Source organism: Caretta caretta, chromosome 1, assembly GCF_965140235.1.
Source record: "Caretta caretta isolate rCarCar2 chromosome 1, rCarCar1.hap1, whole genome shotgun sequence".
Taxonomy (NCBI): Eukaryota; Metazoa; Chordata; order Testudines; family Cheloniidae; genus Caretta; species Caretta caretta.
Window position 1 is genome coordinate 31,246,777 of NC_134206.1, and position 24,579 is coordinate 31,271,355.

Here is a 24,579-nt window from a genome sequence, read left to right on the forward strand (position 1 = left end):
CATAGGGCACAGCTTGCAAGGAAGAATCTCTTGATATAGAAACATAGTGCTAATGATTTTTAGGCAGAATATTCTTTTGATTTCTATAGGAACATCTCGTTAAAATCTGAATGTATCCAGGTCCCATAAGATTTCCCATAAGACTGGAATCCTGTCTCTATCAACAGCAGCCCTTCTACTTAGTAACAAAGATCATGAGGAACTTATCGTTCTCCTGGTCTGCTGTCTTCGCTTGTTCCCTATGGGATACAAGTGAAAGGTCTCTGTCCTGATATTTGGACTTTCATGGAATTAGTCTGAACTAGCTGGGAGATTGATTCTGCCCCTCTAGGACCATGACTTCTCGCAATTCTTGGTCAATATGGGGAGTTTCATAAGTTCAGGAGTCAGAATTTTTAAAATAGCTGGACTTAGACTACAAACTCATCCCCACGAGAGAAAAATTATCACTAATCGCATCACTTTCAGAACTAAATGGAAAACTCATGTCTTCGATGTAACTTTCCATCAGTAACTTCTTCACACACACAGACCAATACCCAACACAGCTGCTCACTCATATACTCAAACAAAACTGATAGAAAAGGAGTACTTGTGGCACCTTAGAGACTAACACGCTGCTACTCTGAAAACTGATAGAACAATTTATCCAAAAGTTTGGGAAGGAAGACAGAATGGGAGAGGAAGAAAGAAGACAAAAATCAGCTGAGGCACTCGGGGACTATAGAAGCCAAATAAACACATTGGCTGATTAGATTATAAAGATAACAGTGGACAATACTTGATACTTAGAGGGAGGCAAATAACCTCCATCATTCAATGCTGTTGGAATAAGAAAAATGCCTTCTTGATTCCTGAATTAGAAATGCCATATGCATGACGAGATTTGATTCCCGTGACTCTATCTTGTTGTGGAACTATAAGTGATGATAGTGAGCCTTTAAAAAACTGCATAATTCATTGCCACAGGAAGTCCTGAAATCTGCAAACTAGGCCTAAGGCACATGTGTGATTAGCACAATGCTTGATTCTGAACAAAACATGGACTAATAACAAATAGTAGACAAGGTCTGGACTTGATTAAATAAATCTGTATTAGACAATGATCCAATGCATAGCATGCTTGTCTGGGATTTAGGAGGTCTATGTCAATTAGCCTCTCTGTGCCTCCACTCCCCATCTGTATTTATGGGAAAATTTACTTTAACAACACTTCCTTACATCACAGGGGTTTTGTGAGAAGAAATATGTGAAAGATTGTGTGGTGCTCAAATACTATGATATTGGGTGCCATATAAGTTCCTATGACAAATGTAAATATATAAACCTACCCTACTTACCTTTTTATGATTGTGATAGGCCCACACATAAATATCTGTTAAAGAACTTATGGGTAAAATTTTCAAAAGAGCCTAACTGACTTAGGAGGCTAAGACCCAGTGCCTTTCACTGAGACTTGGGCTATGTCTACACAGCAAGTGAGAGTGAGATTTTACAGCAAGTAGGCATATCTGTATTCTTGCTTTAATCTAGCTAATATGCATAACAATAGCAGTGTAGATGTGGCAGCATGGGCTCCAGGGAACCAGGGTAAGTAGGCTGGTTTCTTTCCCATTCCACTATGTCTACACTACTATTGTTACCAGTGTTTTCCCCAGGAATTGAAATGGCGGGGGGTGTTTCGATTTACAGGGGCGGGGTTAGGGCCGATGAGGGGTGAGACCATGAGGGTGAAGGTGGGCTGTATGGCACCATAGTAAAAACTGAATAATGTTTCATGACTATTTTATTAGATTTAACTCATGTTTTAAAACCATCACACAAATTAAAGTTGGCTACTCAAGCCTTCTATGAAGCACTACATCTACATCCTTCTTGGTTTCTTGTTATAATTTTGCACAACTCTGTTAATTAACTTCTTGAATGCAATGCGTTCATCTTTGGTGGCTTCTCGTGTGTCTGGTACTTCCATTCCTTCAATTGATATACTCATTAGTTCATTCACATGATCAGGCAGAAGGCGACATCTTTCAGAACACAAAATTGTATTCAATGATGAAAAAGAACGCTCAACTGTAGCTGTTGTGACTGGGAGTAGCAAGAGATGAATTCCTACTTCTTTCATCCCAGGAAACATAGCACAAAGATCTGTTTGAGGCATGAGTGATGATAAAAAAGAAGTTGAAATCAAATCTTCATTCATTCGTCGTATGATATTCCACTCTGTTTTGTCCTGAGCACATGGCAGCCCCATTGCTGGTAGTGCCTCACTCCACTCAACTGTCGGTGTTTTATAGGATAGGGATCTGTAAAAGCTACGTAGAGTAGAATCTGGAAGTTGCTGTAGTTTATTTTTAAGAATCAAGTCTGTGTACTTAACAAACACTTCTTGTCCTCTTCACTTATGGATTCAATATAAATGCCTTCATAAGTCAACTTCTGGACGGGAGTCTTTTCTTCTTCCAGTATTTTTTCAATGGATAGCTCTCTGATTGATCCAATGTAGCTTCTATTGCTGGACAAAGATCTGCTACTGTTGTAGCAGATGCCTGGATGGCATTGTTTAATGACCCAAGTGGTTTCAACAGTAGGCTTACAAGAGAGAGAATGGCAATAGTCTTCTCTGAATGTAGTAGCAAAAATAATCCACCAGCCTCACTACTTAGATCCATCCCATCTTGGTAGATACTTTCCAAAGCCAGCAATAATGGCTGGAGTAATTTTAAGACAACAGCCAAGGATCGCTCATGAGAAAGCCAGAGGGTTTTCCCAGGTTGGACTAATTGGACTAATTTGAACTTCAGTCCGAGTGTACCTTCTTGTGATGGAGTCAGGACTCACCACCATGGCACCTCTCGCTGGTTGCTCTGGGAATTATCTCTTGTCAGCTGCGGAGCACCCTCAGCGCGTGGTGTCTCACCCATCGTCTGCTCTGCTGGTTTGGGACCCGCGTGGCTCCCCGCTTGGCAGCATACTCTTCAGGACACTGCCCTCCAGCAGTGCCCACTACTCCAGTCTCACCCCCTTCCGGGAGGGTGGTTAACAGCAGTCCTTCAGCTTGCACCTGCCTCAGTGGCCAACCACAACCCCAAAGTCCAGTCCCTCACTTCAGGAGCAGGTTGCAGTCTGTCTCAGCCCCACTTCTCTGTGGCCAGGTGCAGTGTAAGGGAGGAAGGGGGGAACCCAGGCCCACCCGCTACTCTGGGTCCCGACCCAAGGACCTTCTAGTGGCAGCCTCTCTCTGCTCTCCTTCTTTCCCCTCTTGTCCGCCTATCTTCCCTGGGCTACTTCCTCTTTGGCCCCGTGCACCTTCTCAACCCTTTTTTAGCAGGAGCCGCAGCCTTGCACGTAACTGGGCCGGAGCTCTCTTCTGCTCCCCTGAGCCTGCCCAGGACTGCTCTGTCCAGGTACTACCTCACTGGCTCTCCACAGGCCTTTGCTGATTGGCTGCTGCTCTGAGCAGCCTCTCTGGCCTGTTCCAGCCCTTTTTCTCATGGAGTGGGGCAACCACCTCACTACACTTCTATATTTTCCAAGATATTCAGTCTTTTTGGACTCTTGGTGAAAGAAGAATACAACAAAGACATTACATTTATAGATTTTTAATATCTTTTGAAGAGTCTGCAGCTCATACTAGCACTAGTTGGAGTAGCTGGCCTCTGCAGTGTGTATAGGAGAAATTAGGGTTACACTTTTCTCTGAGCAAAGCTTGTACTCCACCATGTCTTCCAGAGAAGTTTTCAGCTCCATCAAATGCACAAGCAGCCATCTGTTTGGGGTCAAATTGACAAGCATTTAACTTTCTTCTAAGATGTGGGTTTTCACAGATGCAGCCGATGTGTCTTCTATAACTTGAACATCTAGAAATTTATCTACTGGCCTACTACTGACATCAAGATAACGTACACAATGACTTAATACTTGATGCCCATTTGCATCGGTGCATTCATCAGCCATGTATGCAATTTTTTTTAATGTGGTGAGAGAGTTCTTCACTTTTTCAACTGTGGAGTCTTTCACTGTTGCACCACATGCATCTAGCCAGTCAGTTGAGTTTCTTGCAGAAAGCTAGTGAGCATATGGTGGTCTTGTTCAGAACCAGCATTCAACTTCAGGATGAACAAGTGATGATGCACTTAACACTGGCCTCCAGTTTGTAGTGTGCGGCATCTCTTGCCTAAATAGACAGTAGGAGGCCGCGGCCATGTTTGTTCGCATGAACTCTGTTGTGTCTCCAGCATTCTTAACAGCCTCATTAACGCTCACCGGCGTTGTCCTGGGTCAGCGGAGACTCAGAGCTCAGAGGTGCTTTCACATGAGTTCACCTCCCAGGTGGGAGGGCAAGAAGGCACCTTGCTCGTTCCTCCAGCTGCTCATGTTCGCTCTGGCCACTGTTGGTTGTTGTGCCACCATTCACTCCATCGCTCTGTTGCCCATGGCCCTGCGCCGTCACCTTCTGCTGCCACCTGCCACTGTGACCTCTGCGAGGTGGTCTCTTGAGGTTCCACCCAACTCTCAGTGATTTCAGCTGAGCTCTCAGTAGGCGAACCTCACTGCCATCTCTGGGCCATCTCATCCACAGAAACACTGTCCCACAGCGGGTCTAAGCACTTAGACCTGATTCTCAGTGATTTCAGCTGTAGTGGTCACTTACCAAAACAAAAAACTATCTGTGGAGCCTAATCAGCTCTGTCTTTAAACAGTGGAGACGGGCAGGTCAAATAGTATTTGTGACTCAGGCAGACCATCAAGCAAAACACCTGTCCCTACCCTCTCTCTTGATGCCCTCAATCAGCACAGGCTAAGTACAGTTCTACTGCCCTTTACTCATACAATAAGAATAACAACATTTCATTCCCCCTCTCCCCCCCCGCATTCAAGTGATTTGTAACCCAATCCCAGACAAAATCTATCACTTGGGCAACACAGCTCTGTTTGCTGGATACCTAGGTAGATTAGGTGTGAATGTAAATACAATCTGGTCCTGAAGCCTTCCCCCCCAGCCCCCAGCTCATCACTAGCTATCAGGGAGAGCTCATTTAGACTTTGCTTACAAATCATAATTTGAAATTATTAGGTTGGCCAACATCACCAAAATGAATGCCCTGACATTGTCATAAAAAACAACAGCTGTATAAGGAAGCTAGTCTATATTCATACTTTTCAAATCTATTATATTTTTTCAGATACATGTATTTTATCATGCATATTATATGCTTTTAAAGTGTGTATTAATGTTTCAATTTCAATTCAAATTTTCAAACAATTGCTAAATTGGTAACACTGCATGTAACTAGCTCACAAAACTGGGAACGGGGGGCGGGAAATTCAGGGTGGATGAAGAGGAAATCCCTGATTGTTACCCATGGATATGCCCATATCCGCTAAAGTCACACCTTCACTTGCACTGTAGACATACCCTTAGACTTTTGAAAATGAGCTTAGGCTCCTAAGTCAGTTAGGCCTTGCAATACTGATACGAGCAATGCCTAAATACCTTTAACAGTTTGGGCCTTCAAACTATCATTGAAAGTCAACAGGACATAAGATCTTAAGTTCCTTTGGCACTTTTGAAATATCTGAAAACAAACACATACTTTTCCAAGAATGTGCTTCATCTCTTGTAGTTTTGGAACATCCCCTTGAAGCTTTCATTTGAATGTACCATAAAACAGACCTTTCAATGATTTCATATAATTTTGAATTTAATTTTACTTCAGAACCTGTTTGAGCTTCAGAGCAAGGAAAGTTATAATACAAACTGGGAGTCTTGAAGCTAATACTGTATGTTTTCTGATTAAACTGCTATGTGAACAAGACTCAAAGATACATTGAGCCCATATGCTAAATAATCTGGTCTAGATATTTTTTATTAAAATATTCCTGCATTACACAGTATTTTTGCAATAATCACTTTTTTTCAAAATTTGTAAGTTCTGTATAAAATTTACAGCTGAGGGATGTTTCTTCCTGAAAATAAAAAGAGTATAATTGCTCAGTGAGTCTTGAGGAGATTCTACCCAACTAATTCATTTGTCACAATATCCTGAATTCCCAGTTTCGCCTGATTAATGGTAACTTACAATTTTCAGGATGTCAGGGTTTGAATTAGCATGACCTAAGGCCTCTATTCTAGACAAGCACGTTAAGAAAAAAACAGTTTATCAGCCAGAATTGTTCAGCTGTTTAGTGCATGAACATCAGCAACTTTGAAAGCTGCTATATTTCCTACAGGGGAAAACACTTAGCAAAGTTATGCAGGTCTGTGACCTGTTCAGATGGAACTGACCTTGCTTGTGAAGTGGTTTGGGCTTAACATATTGAGATGAATAAAACAAGAAAGAAAACAAAATAAGAACGGAGAAGAGAAAGCAGTGAACAAAAACAAGTATGCTTGTAGAACGCAAACAAAAACCTAATGGAGGAGGGGAGGAGAGAGGGGAAAGTAGAGGCAGGGCAACTGGTTTGGGAGGGGTGGGGGTTCTCTCCATCTCCACTTCCTAAGCCTTCCTGCAAATACTTTCAACCTACAAAGAGGGCTGCACTGCTAAGGGTGCACTCAGTGCACTGCTAAGCTGTTCGTGAAATTGTGACTGTCTTACAGTGAGAACTTGTAGCAAGAAATTCAAACACTGTATAGTGGCACAGCTGATTTTTTTAAAAAACAAAATCTTCCTTCTGGTGAGGATTCTCCTTTTGACTATAAGAACTTTGTTGTATGCTTCAAACTGATGATAAGGAAACTTTAGGAAACAGAGTAAAAGTTGGAAGACTGATGCAACAGGAAAAAAGAGAGTTGCGAATAAGAAACCATTTGGCAATGCTGCAGTCTAATTAAGAACAAACCAGGCCTTGATGGAAAGCTGTAGTCTTCTCATCTTCTCTTTGCAGAAGGCAAGAGACTATGTTTGTTTCAAGTGATAATGAGATTGACACAGAAAGTTAAGACAGGCAACATTAGAGTTTGACAACATATGGTCTAAAACTCCACTAATCATGTGAAAGTTTGAACTCTTTATGTTATGAAAGACTAGGCGCCACAGCTGGAAGAAGTGCATTATATATATATATATATATATATAATGTTCAGTGACCACTGCTTCATGGTACTTTACACTTCACACAATTAAAAGGCAGTGTTGGGTATGGTAAATTGAATCAGTCAAGAGAACTAATTGTAATTTGGCTCTGCAGGAGAGAGTTGCGCCCAGGCTTTATTGGTGATCTTGCTAGAAGCTTTGTCTACTCATCATCAGAAGCAAGCTCCCCATAGACCACGACCCACCAATTCAAAGCGGCACCACACCCTGCAAAATGGACAGACATATCTCCACAGCTACAGTGATCAGAACCCCCCACAACTTACTTTCAAGATCCATTGGTCCTCCACATGCCTATCACAATACATGGTGTACCTCATCCAGTGCATTAAGTGCCCCAATAACAACTATGTGGGTGAAACCAGACAATTACTATGCTCTCAAATGAACTCACAGAGACAAATTATAAAACAAACAAAGAACCCATGGGCAAATACTTCCCAAAATAATCACTTCATATTTGACCTCTCAGTCCTCAACCTCAGTGGAAACCTGCATAACACCTTCAAAAGACAAGCCTGAGAGTGTAGCTTTGCTAGACACTAAAAATAATGGTCTTAATAAAGTCACTGGATTTATGGCTTATTACAACATTCTGTAACCCACTAACCCCCCCTTTTTTTTCCTATGATTGTCGAGATGTTAATGTGCCACTTCATCTTGAATGGTCTCTTAGAATGTGTATTAAGTACTTATGCTAAACAATCGGTTCCACCTGGTATTTAGTTGTGACACTCTACATTTCCCAGAGAGGAAGAAGAGCCCTGTGTAGCTTGTCTCTCTGACCAGTAGAAGTTGGTCCAACAAAAGACATTACCTCACCCACCTTGCCTCTCTAAGGCCTGGTCTACATTATTGGGGTGGGGGATCGATCTAAGATACGCAACTTCAGCTACGAGAATAGCGTAGCTGAAGTCGATGTATCTTAGATCGACTTAGAATCACTTACTTCACATCCTCGCGGCGCAGGATCGATGGCCGCCGCTCCTCCGTCAACTCCGCTTCCGCCTCTCACCCTGGTGGAGTTCCGGAGTCGACAGCAGAGCGATCGGGGATCGATTTATCGCATCTACACTAGACGCGATAAATCGATCCCCAATAGATCGATCACTACCCACCAATCCGGCGGGCAGTGTAGACATAGCCTAATTGATTTCCAAGGCAGATATGGTAATTTCTGTTGAAGAAATTCTCTTTTTCTTCCCATACCACACTCACACCATTCATTTTTGACCCTTCCTGATGTGAATTATGTTGTGCTGGGTAATGAACCAATAAAAATGCACCCATGATCAGAAAATTAGCCTAGGCTAAGAGGTCTTGTGTTCAGAACATTTAATATATAGCAAAATATAGAGCTTGGGGTTATGAAATCAACAAAAAAAAATAAAAAAAAAGAAAGAAACATATTTCAAGCCACTATTTCAATATCTCCCTTGCTGTGTTTAACCTTACAGTATCACTCAGTGAGGAAGTCAATGGGGGGGGGGGGGCATTATACCACAATTAGAGTATTGAGACAGTGCAGTGCAAATTTTCTACTGTTATAACTCCAATGACTTCCACGGAATCACACCAGCAATTAATCAGAATTTGCCTTGATCTAGTATGTATTTTTTTCCCAATCCTCTGGAATCTGTAAGGGATATATCATAATCTCTAGGAGAGTCACCGGGGTTTTCAAAATATGGTGAAAATGCAGCTCTGTCAAGCCAGGTCGCCCTGATCAAAAGATTTGAAGATTGCCTCGTTATCCTGCTCAAAGAAGATTTGTTAGTGGGGGATAGGTGCCATAGTTGAATAATTAACCTTCCCACCTACCATCGTATGTGATTGTCTGATGTGAGATACTTAAGCACCTCAAAATGTGTCCTGCTTTTCCAAGGCCCTGAGCTCCCACAATTTGTGTCGATTTCAGAGACATTAAGCTACATTTACAATTTACATGGTGAAACTGAGGGCTAAATTTAGCCTTTTGCTCTTCCATTGTCAGTGGATCACTGCATGCAAAATACCTAAAAAAACATGGCCAACTCAAAATATAGTGAATATAGAAAAAAAAAGTTAAAAGGAGGGTCTACTATTCTACCTGCTCTTGTGTCCCCCTAATATGGTTTGTGATATTACAATTGTATTTTCCTATTTTAAACATTGTTTTCTGCCCCTTTCAAGGTGTGGAAAACCCAAATAAACTAGTGGGGAAGCTTACTAACTGATTATTCAGAAGAAACATGAAACTGACTAAATGCAACATATTTGAACTTGCGTATCTGAAGTTCGGCCCCTAAATTCACAATGAGGCACCTAAGTCTAAGGTACTGAAGCTCCCATTAACTTCATTGGGTTTGTGGGTGCTCAGCATGCCTGAAAATCAGGCCACTTACTTACATTTACATAGCAAATATAGTGGATATAACAATCCAAATTTAGGCATTCAGAGTAGAAAATGTTGGTCTTATTTTTGTTGTCTCAACTTCTAGATACTGTATGCACTATAAAATACATTAAGCATCACTTTCATGAAGCATTGGATGCATATAGTGTTCAGTGGGGAAAGGCTAAAAGCTATGTTTGAATTCTGTAGCCATTATATTAAATTGCTTACGTTGTAGGTTAAAAAAACAACAACATTGGTTTTATTTCAATCGGGGGGAAAAGTAAATTCTCTGGTAGCTACTTTAACACTTGTAAATCCCTGCAGGTGTTAAAAATTGGTGTAGCTTAGTGGATATAGAACAGTTCAGCCCTCAAAAGCTAAATGTTAGAAAATAGCAGTATTTGAAAAACAGACTTAGCCATGGTCACATTGGATCTAGCCATAAGTCCCTGCCTTCTCTGTGGGTTCATAAATGTATACATCCCATGAGTAATGAACTCGGTGATCCAAGTTAGCGCCAGTTCTTGCTCGCATGCACTTTCTTTTTTCTTTTACTAAATGGCTGTGTCTTTTCTGTTCATCCCATAGGTTTGTTTATTGGGAAATTGCTTTAGAACTGAATAAGCACAAATAATCAACGTATAATCAGAAACCGGCATGTAAACACAGTGCTTAGATAACACATCTTTATATAGCTAAACTCTTAAAGAAGAGGTTTTATCTGCCTTTTGGATTCTTTTCATTCCATATGAAATGTTTTGGATCAGATGTAGAATAAAGTATATATTGTGGTGTAGTACACACGTTGCATTCCTTTATTTACTTTAAATGCACTCCAATCAATATCAGATATCCAAATCTGAAGAAAGGCAGTGAAATTGCCTAGAAAATATAACTTGACAGTACACCCATTATATTGGGCTGTCTACTTGATGGACTGTTTTTAATGATATAGTTTATCAAGCAGGATAGAAAACTTATTGATCCTTGTGCCTAAGCAGTTATTCAGGTTTTGTTAAAAATATAGCGAGATACCGTGTGAAAGCAAGATATTATTCAGGTATCATTCCATACACTGATGGTGGAACAAATGAAATTACCCAGATTCTGCCACTCTTACTGAGTAGATAGCACCTGAATCCATGAGTAGGCCCACTCGAATTACTTTCACAGTAAGGATGGCAGAATCAGCCCCTTATACACAACAAAATGTAGTGTGCAGTGTATTAGTATAGTTAGTGTGAAGCAGAATTGCACAATAAAGTTTCAGTCACTTTCTATGGACACAATAAAGTGGGTGAAATGAGACTATTCTTTTATTTATAGACATTTCTTTGGCATTTAGCACTGTAATATCTGAAGTTCCTACTTTACAGGATGGTAGACAAATGGTAGACATTTCTTTCTCCATCATAAGGTTGTTTGTTTAATTATGATGATGTTTTGTGCTATGCCTTTAAGAAATAATCTAGTAAGAGCTAAAGCAGAGTCTCACCACTCACGGAATAACAGTAACAGAAGCATCTCAGCACACTCACTGCTACGTTACTTCATGGGAGTATAGTTTATTCCCTCTGATGCAATCCTGCCATTCAGGCTGGTGTGTGGGAAGCTGGGGTCGTGAATCTGCCTCCTCCACTGTAGGGCAAGGGACGACCCTTGTGCAATAAGGAGGTAATATTTCCTGTACTCCCCTGAGCATTGGGACTGCAATTTAGCCTTCCTATTACGCAGCCTGCTCAAATGAAGTAAAGCTCCTTGTGCGCTTCTCCCAGCTGTGCACCCATGCAGAACCTGGCCCACTGATATTTTTTCTTAAGCATCTACAACAGTGCTCCCCAAACAGTGGGGAACGGAAGAACGCTTGGAGGGTGCACAGAGGGGCCAGGTCCAGCTCCCACAGGGGATGAGGAAGGGCTGCCACCGAGCCCTGCTCTGCCCCAAGTCCAGCTCCGTCCCCAGCCACAGTTCCTTTCCACCTCCAGCCCAGCTCCAGCCCCAGCTGCAGCTCCGCTCTACCCCCTGCTCTGCCCCCAGTCCAGCTTTGCCCTCATTCCCTCTCTGTCCCCAGACCAGCTCCTCCTCCATCCCCAGTTCTGAACCCAGCTCTGCCTGCAGCCCAAGCTCCTTTGCAGAGCAAGCCGTGGGTGTGCAGTAATAGAGGGGGGTGCAGACAGATTCCATTACTGGTAACGGGGGGGCATGACAGGAAAAGTTTGGGCACAACTGATCTGCAACGTGGCTGGCTGTTTTCTAGCTTTCTGATTAAACTACCCAGACACCAGTTCCAGGCTTCACTGGCTGACTGGTAAATTTGCCCTTTCAAGCGGCTCTAATGTTGAAGGACAAGAAGTTTGCCATTATGCTAATCAGATCATAAGTATGCATGTACCCTGATTCTAATGCTGAGTGCTGGAGCTTCAGAGATAGATTCAGAAGTGGTGGTGTAGCTACTTTCTGCAGGAAATCAGAATGACCTAGGGCAGGGGTGGCCAACCTGAGTCTGAGAAGGAGCCAGAATTTACCAATGTACATTGCCAAAGAGCCACAGTAATACGTCAGCAGCCCACCATTAGCTCCCCCCACTGCTCCCAGTGCCTCCCGCCCGCCAGCAGCCTCGCCGATCAGTGCCTCTCCCTCCCTCCCTGCACCTCTGGATCAGCTGTTTCGAGGCGTGCAGGAGGCTCAGCAGGGGACGGGGAGGAGTGAGGGCATAGCAGGCTCAGGGGAGAGGGTGGAAAGGAGTGGGGGCAGAGCCGGGGTTGAGCAGTGACATTGGAAAGTTGGCTCCTGTAGCTCCAGCTCTGGAGTTGGTTCCTATACATGGAGCCGCATATTGACTTCTGAAGAGCCACATGTGGCTCCGGAGCCACAGGGTGGCCACCCCTGGCCTAGGGTTTGGATTCAGACTTGCCGCTGTACTTATTTTATCCTCACCTGTTTGCCGCGCCTCATAAAGCATTCGCTGTTTTTCTGTGCTTGTGGCAAGATTGCTTTGTTACCCTTGCAGTTTCAGAGAGAGAACAAGGCCTTCAGAGGGAAGAAATAGTTTCATTAACTGACTGCGTTGCCACCTAGTCCCGGTATCAATATAAATTCAGTGTATGGTCAGCATTTTCAGAAGTGATTGAATTTGGCTGCCTAAGTTAAGACACCTTAAAAGGGCCTGATTTTCAGAAAATGCTGAGCATCTGCCCTTTAAAAATCAGATCCCTTTAAGGTGCTTTAAGTTGAATGCTCAAAAGTTGAAGCACCCACAATTGCTAGTCAGCCTTTGAAATCTTAGCCATACAATACTCATATGGATTTATGTGTATTTTCCCCCCTAAAATATGCTATATGTGCCCTAAAAGTTGACAAATTATGAATTCGGTGCACCCCTCCTTTGTATAATATTCCCTGGCATGCCAATCAGAATTGCTGCAAAAAGCGTCTAAATTGTGTCATACATATAGCCATTTTGATTGAATTGTTCTGTCTTTATTTATTTCCGTTAGCGGAATGATTCAAGAAACACTGGCGATGACAGAGCTCGTGTATCATTAATCCACCTGCAGGATTTGAAATGAAAAATGATGCTGCAATTCATATCAGTTCATATAATTTATAGATAGCACTAAAAATAATTTCTATTTCAGTAATAATCTTTTTCTCCATAAAAGTTTCTCAAGTCAAGAGAAAAGATGGAGCTCAATTTTGAATTCTTTTTCATTCATAAGCCATCATGTACTCCGAAAGCTGCAATTTGACTATGAATGTGTGTTAATTTTTTTAAAGTCTTTCTGCTGTGATTAAGGGTTTTTTTTTTTTCAATTAAAGGCTCATATCAGAAGTCTTATGCTCTTAGCTTCATAGTAAACTTTCCACGGCATTGAACAATTTACATTTTTTGCTATCTGACAATATTTAAGTTTTCTTTATGTATTGTGATTAGATCTGAACAACTAGTTCTGAACAAACAATTTGATTAATTTCATCCTTTTTTAGTGGGCACAAATCTGCAGACAGATCTCAAAGTTGTCATATTTAGTAATCTTTACGAAAAAATCTCTAGTGAATTATTCTCAGTTTGAAGATTATTTGCTAACAATTTATTGCAAATATTTGTAGATGACAATTTCTGCTCTTTTGATCATGTAAATAAGATATAAATCATCGGACACTATAATTTACAGCCTGATTCTGTGTAAGTATGTGAATAGTCTCATTTCTTTCAATAAGACCATGCATGAGCTTAAATCTAAACACACATGTAACTGCAACTTCAGGGCCTTAGATAAACTAGTTACATAAATCATAAATAGATTAATCATAGAATCATAGAATATAAGGGTTGGAAGGGACCCCAGAAGGTCATCTAGTCCAACCCCCTGCTCGAAGCAGGACCAATTCCCAGTTAAATCATCCCAGCCAGGGCTTTGTCAAGCCTGACCTTAAAAACCTCTAAGGAAGGAGATTCTACCACCTCCCTAGGTAACGCATTCCAGTGTTTCACCACCCTCTTAGTGAAAAAGTTTTTCCTAATATCCAATCTAAACCTCCCCCACTGCAACTTGAGACCATTACTCCTCGTTCTGTCATCTGCTACCATTGAGAACAGTCTAGAGCCATCCTCTTTGGAACCCCCTTTCAGGTAGTTGAAAGCAGCTATCAAATCCCCCCTCATTCTTCTCTTCTGCAGGCTAAACAATCCCAGCTCCCTCAGCCTCTCCTCATAACTCATGTGTTCCAGACCCCTAATCATTTTTGTTGCCCTTTGCTGGACTCTCTCCAATTTATCCACATCCTTCTTGAAGTGTGGGGCCCAAAACTGGACACAGTACTCCAGATGAGGCCTCACCAATGTCGAATAGAGGGGAACGATCACGTCCCTCGATCTGCTCGCTATGCCCCTACTTATACATCCCAAAATGCCATTGGCCTTCTTGGCAACAAGGGCACACTGCTGACTCATATCCAGCTTCTCGTCCACTGTCACCCCTAGGTCCTTTTCCGCAGAACTGCTGCCTAGCCATTCGGTCCCTAGTCTGTAGCTGTGCATTGGGTTCTTCCGTCCTAAGTGCAGGACCCTGCACTTATCCTTATTGAACCTCATCAGATTTCTTTTGGCCCAAAGATTTTGATTAATCAGCTACAAACATCAACCAGTCTGAGAACAAAATCAATGCTATGGCGGTAGCTAATAAACACAGCACAAACTGTGAGTTATGCAATCAAATATACAATGAGAAATTTTCTTTCAACAACTATTTTGAGCCTTAGAGTTTAAAATTTGCTTTCCACTAACATGTGTGCATTTAAATTGAGTGTTTGAATGCTTATGGAAAGCAAAATCAAAAGGGTCACAAACCCAGTCAAAATCCACTTCAAAATCTAAACAAATATTCAGGCTTTTTTCCTTACTACTCACTGAAACCTAATCCTTGCTGCTTGAATACTGGTCATCCATTATGACAAAATAGCAATCACAATACTCCTAGATCTTGGGTACAGGTTTGAATTCAATACGGAGAGATGAGTTAATTTGGAAAGGCAGCACATAGAAAATGAAAGAAACAGCATCATATTCTAAGAGTAATGCCAAACAATTTGAGTTTGTAACAATGCTGTAATGCTTCTAAATTTGGAGTTGCATTGGCTGAGTGTACTGTCATTGATAGCTTGCTGTGTTGTTTTGGAAATTAAATTGGGTCTTTTTCCCCCTTCTAATCTGTATTTTTTTCCCACAAGCTATTTTATTGCTTAATTGACAATTGCCTTAATCTCATGTTTTATGCTAATGGTACAGTGCCTTGTTTCAAACATTGATTGTATAATTTGTTTAGCATTCCAACTAGTAAATGCTTTTAAGGTTTAAATGGGACGCAAAGTCAATCAATCATCTAGCTTGTTGCATAGATATTGCCATATAGTAAGGGATAATATCAAAAGGATTAAATCAAAATTTGGAATAAACTAAAATGGTCACGCTGATGGGTTACTCACTCCGTTCATTTAGCCCTCTTTCCCCCATGAAGTAAGTAGGGCTGTTCGAGAAGGGGTGGGTATAAAGTGCCTCTGAGTTTGGCTTGATGTTTGCTTGAATGTATTTGTTTGGTCAGAAAAATGGCTGTTAATCGTGTAAGGGCAGATTTTGTCCAAAATGCCTCCTGTTTCCCTTGACCCCCCTTCCTCCTGCTCCACCAAGGTGGACATACAGGGAGAATAGCTGCTATCATGATGTGAAACCCTGGCCCCACTGACTTCAGTGGGGACAGGGTTTCACCCTTTCTATTTTGGTATGTCTGTTTTATGACGACTCAGAAAAGATTGTGTTCAGTTCCAGGTTTGGACAAAGTCTTGGGCCAGTTCTCCCATCCATATATCCCAGGTAAGATATTTTTCTTTACTTTGAGGAAAAACATTTGGGCTGTGTGAAAGGTTCGCCTATAATACTGAGTCCACCCAAAAGCAGGGAGTGTATCGGCTTCCAGTGGAACGCTGCATGAACATCATGCACTGGAGTGATGCAGTTCACACATTTGAAAACCCTCAAGCTCCATGGAATTTGTAGGTAGATGTGGCTAGACTTTTTTTCCTCCTACTTGCTTGGACTGGATTCCCCACTCCGTAGAGTCTTTCAGGGCATTAAGCTGTTGCTTCTCCACCCTTTTCTTCTTCAGAAGGGCTGCCAGTTTGGTTTTGTTTGGGGATGAATGTGGGAAACTGAGTCACCGTTATTATACAAATTCAGACAGAATCGTTGACATTTATAGTGTCTGTACATAAATTTATGCCAGACAATAACAACAAACAAGATGGAACTGATAGGGACCTAACTTACCACATTCTGGGGAAGTCCTTCCTTGCCTCCTTTGATATACTGGTCTGGTCCTTCAGTCCTGTTCCTTCAGTTTCTGGTCCAGTTTTTCTGCAGTTTGGGCCTTGTTCACTTATATATATTAGACATTTCTACATTACAGATTACTTAATCTTTATCCAATCTTCTTTTAGCACATCAACCCTTTTGATTTTAATGTACCCTGGACATTATGCATGCACATGCTTCAGTTATCCAACTTTTGCATTTTTATGCTGATTTTGTGTCATGATGTTCTTTGTCACCCTGTTCCTAGGTCTTCCCAGAAAAAAAGGGATTTTATTTATTATTACATATTTGTGTACCTCTCACTTGCATCTTCCAGCACGACCCATTACTTATCTTACCAGCAATCATATCACTTTAAGCAAATCATCAATTTATATCAAAGAAGAACTGGTAAACACACACTCATTCCAGACAAGGCCTTGGCCTAAGTGTTACCTTATCTATACTCATTCACTATCCCTAATTACAATATGTAGCTATCAAAGCTTTAGGTCTTACCATACAGCAATCCTTCATTTTTATATTTGTGTTATATTAGTATAGGTTATCCCCTCAATCTACTGGAGGGGGGGAGTGTTTTTTGGGGAGGTGGGGGTGGGGATTTTGGAAAACATTATGATTCTTTACCACAAAGACAAATTGGACTTTACAATGAAAGATTATTAAAACCAATATCACTTCACATTAGGGTCCTCCAACCCCAAAGCATTGGTCCATCACCCCAAGTCAATGGATACTTCGGATCACACACCAAAACCAATGCCTATAGCCAATTTCCTGAGTAAACTAAATAAAAGATTGAATACCTAAGGAAAATAAATTAGAGTTATTGAGATGTTAAAGCAGGTAATATGCATAACAGGTGAGTCAAAGCTTATAAGTCCAAAATTATAGCGGAGACCTTGTATCTGCTTAGTTCTCCATAAGTCTCTGAGGGCTGCCCAAAATGGCTTTGGGGACCTCTGTTTTGTGTATGGAATGCCAACTGGCAGCATGCAAATAGATCAGAGATAAATGATCAATAACAATAACAGAAAATGTGGAAATGTCAGAAGTGCTAATGACTTTTTTGTTTCAGTTTTCACCAAGAAGTTTAGTAGCAATTGCACATCTAATTGAATGAATGCAAGGAAAAATGAGGTTGGATCAGAGGCTAAAATAGGGAAAGAGTAAGTTAAAAATTACTTAGACAAGTTAGATGTCTTCAAGTCATCAGGGCCTCACGAAATACATCCTAGAATACTCAAAGAGCTGACTGACTGAGGAGATATCTGAGCCACTAGTGATTATCTTCTAAAAGTCATGGACAACGGGAGAGATTCCAGAGGACTGGAAAAGGGCAAATATAGTGCCCATCTATAAAAAGGAAAATAAAGATAACCTGGGGAATTACAGACCAGTCAACTTAACTTCAGTATCTGGAAAGATAATGGTGCAAATAATTAAGCAATCAATTTGCAGACACCTAGAAGATAAGAAGTTGATAAGTAATGGTCAGCATGGATTTGTCAATAACAAATCATGTCAAACCAACCTGATAGCTTTCTTTGACAGAGTAACAAGCCTTGTGATGTGGGGGAGGGAAAGCAGTAGATGTGTATTATCTTGACTTTAGTAAGGCTTTTGATACTGTCTTGCATGGCCGCCTCATAAACAAACTAGGGAAATACAGCCTAAGTGGAGCTACTATGAGGTGGGTTTATAACCGGTTGGAAATCAGTAAAGTGGAAGGACATATCAAGTGGGGTCCCACAGGGATCAGGTCTGCGTCTGTTCAATACCTTCATCAATGATTTAAATAATAGCATACAGAGTACACTTATAAACTTTGTGGATGATACCAACTTGGGAGGGTTTGTGAGTGCTTATAGGATGAAATTCAATAAGGGCAAATGCAAAGTACTCTACTTAGAAAGGAACAGTCAGCTGCACACACATACAAAATGAGAAATGACTTCCGAGTGAAGTTTTTAACAATGTTTTTAGTGTTTAGACTTGATGAAATGCTTGTAGGATGCTGCATGTAGTAATCTCACTTATAACATCTGTATCTTACTTATACTGAATATTTTCATTGTAAATTTCTGTAACTGTGTAACTCACCACACAGGAAAGAAGCATTAATTAGTGTGAAGTGCTGGTCCTGTGCACAGAAAGGCCTATTGAAACCAACTGAGCCATTGTGAAACATCAAAGGACAAAGACTTTGCTGATTGCAACCTCCCTTTCCATCACCACCCATAAAGAGAAGTCAAGTGCAAACACTTGTCCTTTCAGTTTGAATTCTGGGGGAAGGGAATACAGAAGCAACTGTATCATTGTGCTGCTTGGAATTTGGAGAGGCTAATATTTCTAAGCATAAGCTATCCTTGGGGGAATTCTGTGTCACTGCGCAATGCAGAATTTTGCAGAAATTAATGTTGTGTGCACAGAATTTTCTTTCCCCCACGGAAATGGGCTGCAGTGCTGCTACTCCTGGGGGAATTTTTGTGTGTGTCTGTATTGTTACATATATATTTGCTGACAGGTATTTGAAATAAATTACCAAAATAATTGAAACTGGCATGATTATGCAGCATTTTGCAGAATTTTAAAATATTGTGTGCAGGATTTTTTATTTTTTGGTGCAGAATGCCCTCCCCCTAGAATGCTTAGCTGGCTTAGCTCTAAAGGGGTGGTTGTCAAAGCCGGTCCGCCACTTGTTCAGGGAAAGCCCCTGGCGGGCCGGACTGTTTTTTTTTACCTGACGTGTCTGCAGGTTCAGCCGATTGCGGCTCCCACTAGCCGCGGTTCGCCATTCCAGGCCAATGGGGGCTGCGGAAAACAGCGCAGGCCAAGGGATGTGCTGGCCGCCCTTCCCGCAGCCCCCATTGGCCTGGAGCAGTGAACTGTGGCCAGTGGGAGCCACGATTGGCTGAACCTGCGGATGCAGCAGGTAAACAAACTGGTCCGGCCTGCCAGGGGATTTCCCTGAACAAGTGGCGGACCAGCTTTGAGAACCACTGCTCTGAAGGCCATAGAAAGGTTGCATATCTCTGCAGCTTCTATTACCTTTTGGAACCTAACACTGTAACTCATTTTTGTGTGTAGGTTTACCTGCTTTAACTTTGTAATTCTTATTTCTAAGTCCTTTGGGACTGAATATTACTGTGATTTTTGGTATAAGGGACCATGTATCACAAAAGCAATTTTGCCTTGATTGCAGGAGAGACCAGAGTACTCAAGGGGACTGTCTGTGACTCCATGGTTATGATGTTACAGTGCTTGAGAAGTTCAGACTTAGTACTTGGTTGGTGAAATCTAAGTATAAAACTCACAACCAACTTGGGGTTTGTGGCCTGTTTCTTGACAGTCTGCCTTGAGTTGGCACTCATGCTCAGGAGCTACTCCAGCTGCTTGATAATAGGAAATTAACTTTATCTTCTACATTGGAAAACATTTACAACATCATGCATATAAAATAGTTTAAAACTCTTTACCAGTAAATTCTTTCTTTGTTGATTTTCAAAATACAATACCCTAGATGCTACTTCTGGCAGAGATGCTTGTTCATGTAATGCAGTGGTGGGCAACCTGCGGCCCACAGGGTGCAAGGCTTTACATTTGTTTTACCCCTTTTATGATATAAATGTTCCAAGGGAATGCACCTTCCTTCCATAGTGTAACTCTTACCCTTTATTTGCCATAAAATCATGTTAGCCCTATTAATTTTCACATGAAGTATAGTTGTTTTTTGCTTCAAGAGCTTCCATGTACCCCATATCAAAGTGATTATCTAACCCAGGGATTGGCAACCTTTGGCACGCGGCTCACCAGGGTAAGCCCCCTGGGGGGCCAGGCCGGTTTGTTTACCTGCCGCATCCGCAGATTCAGCCGATTGCAGCTCCCACTGGCCGCAGTTTGCCGCTCCAAGCCAATGGGGGCTGCGGGAAGCGGTGCGGGGCAATGGATGCCAAAAGTTGCCGATCCCTGGCCTAACCACTCAAAGCCACCTTAAGGATTGATGTTCCTAACATTGATATTCTTGTGACCTTCCCCTTCCATTGCTGTTACTCCAGAGTGTCTTTTTAATTTTTCATTCTAGTCCTGCAGTTCTTTCAGCTGGGGGTTCATTACTACAAAAGGATCCAGAGTCTCTTCCTGCTATCCTGGTCCTACTATCCTGTTCTGGCTGTCCCTGCCACAGCCACAGCCATGTTCTCTAGTCTTTATTTCAAAAGGTGTTGAACTTCATCACACCATTCAGAGCCTGGTAATGCCAGCTATCTGTGTTCGAGGAAAAAGAAAAATTGGCAGACTACCAGGAAATATTGGTAGCTGCTCAAAATGTATCTGTCAGGTTTTTGCACCTTTGAATGAAAGATTCAATGGATTTTTATTTAAATCTTTTAAAAGTGAATTCATTTTAGATGTACAAAATAGGGTTTTACAAGCCGAGTGTTTTTTTAAGTCCTTAAAACCTTGCATAATTATACAAATATATTTGCATTTCTTTTAAATATTTTGCCCAACACCCCTTGCGTTGCTCTAATTATTTTGTATGCTACTGTACCCAGATGTCTGCCTCCAGATGTACAAGTAAGGATTGTGAAGTTCAGATGGAAGCTCCTTTTTTCCTTTTAGTGATTTAGACTAAATTGTCCATAGTCAAATGATTCCAATCAGATTGTCTCTCTGCCTACAGCAGTCATTTACAATTGATTATTTACAGGGAAAGGGCCAGTTTTCCTTCAGAATGGCTGTAAAGATTTCTGGGGATGAAAGCACAGTGATAGTTGTCACTACCTGACCTCCCCTTGCATAATTTGTTTGACTACCAGGGTTCCACTGGACAAGACTGCTATAACCATTTTTTTTTATCAAACCAAGCATTCTTTTTTCCCTTCTTATTTAATGTTATGTCCAATACTTTTACGACACCAGCCTGCTTAATCCTTTCAGCATTCTGAAGTTTTTAACATCTGCATAAATGCTCCCTTTAACACCTCACTCTCTTCCTTTAAATGACTTACTTATTTCCCAAAGCCCATTTCTTCCCAGGGTTCTGAGTTTATCTTGGTGCTTTTTTGCACTCATTCTTTAGCTACAATTATTATTCTCTTGATGATCACCCAAGAGCCTTATTTTTTAAAGTTTCAGTGACATTCAACAGACCTCTGCTGTGCTCTGTCAAGCATTCTTTTACGTAGTGATCCAAAGGACCTCCCTCTGTTACCCTTATGTTACTGAATTACTCTTTAGGAGATGCTTCTATACTGTAATTTAATAACATGGGGGGTTGTTTCTTTTTTGTGCATTTCTTGTCTAATACTATTTACTAGAATTTCTTTTCCACCTGGTCCCTGTCTCCCTGTATCACTTCCCTGGGGAGACCAGATGGCCCTCCTTTGGGTCTAACCCACACCTCCAGAGCCCTGGAAACCTCCCCAGATTTAAATCCTTCCAATTCCATTGTTAAACTGCTGGGATTGTGGAAAACAAATACCATTTTTCAGACAACTCTTATCTCCAGTCACTGACATGCTTCATAAGGTTGTAGAGAATGATCCCATTTACTTTATCACTCTCCCATATTTGGGAATAGGGGGGTCAATGCTTTTATATAACAAATATTTGCTTGATCTTACTCTCCTTTATTTAAACACAAGCTAGATGATGACCATGGTCTCAGCCATAAGTAATTAGAACAACATTAACAAAAATAATGCTGAGTGTTTTTGTTCAAGGAATTATTCCTACTTGTTAATTTTTTTATACCAGTAATTGTCCAGATTTATTGCAGTGAATGCTACTATCCCACTGGGCTAGGTACAGATTTACAAGATATATAGTCTACATCTTGAACGTTTTGAAGATCTGTTTGCATTGCTTATGCAATGCTTTCACAAGCTAAATTGTTTTCCTGTGACCAAAAAAATGTCAACTGGTTTATACGTGCAGATGTTTGCTAAGAATTAACTTGATTATGGGATCCTTGTACAAATGTCTTCTGCTTGCAGTGACATAACTTTGCATTTAATTTTATTTGCAAAGGTAGAACGGATAAAGGCTTTGAAAGTCTGTTAATTTTGTTTAAGTACTGTATGTGATAATTGCATGCAAGCTTAAAGGGACCATGCCTCAATAGTATGCCATAAATCTGATACAACTTTATTGAATTCACTGGATTTATTGCAATTTTATACCCACCTAACTGAGTTTAGAAATAAACCCCATATATTATGCTTAGCATATGACTACTCATACATTTGCGTTTAAAATAATAAATTAGAAAAGAAGTCCTAACCAATGTTACTAATAAGACATTAGATAATTAAAACGGAAGGAATTTTTAAATCCAGCTTACTTTTTACCATTTTTGGTTTTGTTGACTTCTTGCATTCCATTCATCTTGGACAATTACTATCTGTTTATTTGTTCGTTATATAGTTACATATTATACCACCACAATTTGCTAGGCACTTTCCAAATGTCCCTGCCCCTAAGGAAGATTAGTTAGTTTTGTTTTGTTTAAAACTGATTTCTAGCTATTTTTACACTGTTTCTCAATATACATCCTCAGTGCTGCAGTTAGAGCTATAGAAGAGCTTTAAAAATATCCAAAAACATTTATTTGAATGAAATTAACTAATTCACATCTATGGATGTTTGCAGCTTTTTATTTAATGAGTTTTTGGTGAGTGTTAATATAAGTGATTGGTTTTTTTTTATTTGCAAGAATGCTTACATAAAGTGAAAGCCTCACAGATTCTCATTCAAATACATAGTCATATGTGGACATTCATGTTGAAATCATTCACATAGCCAACTTGAAATCTCTTCCATTACTTGTTAATACATCTCAGTTACTTAATGAAGGAGAAGACACAATACCATGGGAGCAATTACCCGTCCCAAAAAACAGGTAGTCAGTAGCTGAAAATGCAAAGTGTATATCCCACAAACAACCCATAGGCTGAAATTTGTTTAGATTAATTTCTCATTGAACAGTCAGGAACACCAGACTAATTGTCAAAAGTCAAAATCTGTTTGTGAACAACTTATGAACAGAATAAAGGGGCTACATGCATGGAATGAAATATTCACTCTGAAGAGTTTGCCTAGCTCTCACTCCAGTGTTGGGTTCTAAATATGAAAATATTTAAATAAAAACAAAACTGTTTTATTGATCTTTTTATTTGTTGTTTTTGTAGTTCATGGAGAGTTTCTTTTAATATTTGGTTTTGCAGCACTTCCCCCCTGCTCTAATAGAGCCTGGATTTTATAGCAAACTCAGTTGAGACAGAAATATTTCAGATTTGTTGTTCCTCGATACATTATGCATGCCCAATGTTTTTTTTTTTTCCAAAGCAATAATCAAAACCTAGATTTAAATTGTGTGGTACTGCATTAATTTGTCACCTAGCTGCATAATCCTCTCCCTCCATTTCTAAATTGCTGTTTTCTGAAACTAAGATGGCCTGATTCAGCAAAGCCCTTAAGCACATACACAACTTTAAGCATGCACTTAAGTCCCATTGAAATCGATGGGTGTGCTTTGCTGAATAGGGTGGGACATACGTATGTGCTTCACTGACTCTTGGCTCAGTCCCATAAGGCTAAGAGATGCAAAATTCTCAAGAAAGCAATTAACTTCAGTGAGAATACAAACCTATATAAAATCTGGGCCTTAAAGTCTTTGATGGATCTATCCATCTGTTTCACAAGTGCATCAGTCTCTCTGGTATCTAGCTGCCAAATACTAGAATTAAAAGTCTTGATACATGTCTATCTGTCTTCACTGTAAAATCAGGAGGCCGATATTTATTTTTATTACACTAATGTTAACCAGGAATAACTTACACTTGTTTTGCACTATAAATTGAAATCGGGATAAAGCTCTGAGTACTTTTCACCCAGAAAGGCCTGTCTTCTCTTCATCTCCATTAATGGAGAGATTTCATTGCATTTGTTTTATCTAAGGGGGAGATATAAATTGACTGGGTACTTGCCTGCTTAGTTAAATCAGTTTAGCCCAATGCTAAAGGGAAAATAAATAAGTGTGGCTTCATGGTCATGAATTGCTCATGGAGTCAGTGCTCGGCATTCCTCAGGCAATGCTAATTCCCTTTTTAATTCTGGTCCTTTGTCACCCTTCTGGAGTCACACAGAACAACGTTATTTCAGCCTTAGGTACAGCTCACAGATCTATCTTTAAATATGTCAATATATAAATATCACTGTTCTATATATGA

At 40.6% G+C, this 24,579-nt stretch overlaps 1 protein-coding gene across 5 annotated transcripts in view; it reads left to right on the forward strand.

Annotated features, from left to right (window-relative positions):
- CNTN5 (contactin 5) overlaps positions 1-24,579 on the forward strand; it is a 982,104-nt gene that overhangs the window by 94,278 nt on the left and 863,247 nt on the right. The window contains exon 2 of one of the 5 annotated variants that reach the window (XM_075126897.1): positions 15,797-15,847. The exons of the other annotated variants lie outside the window; for them this stretch is intronic. The gene's annotated coding sequence lies outside the window, so the exon portion shown is untranslated. The remainder of the gene's footprint in view (positions 1-15,796; positions 15,848-24,579) is intronic. 5 annotated transcript variants of the gene reach the window in all.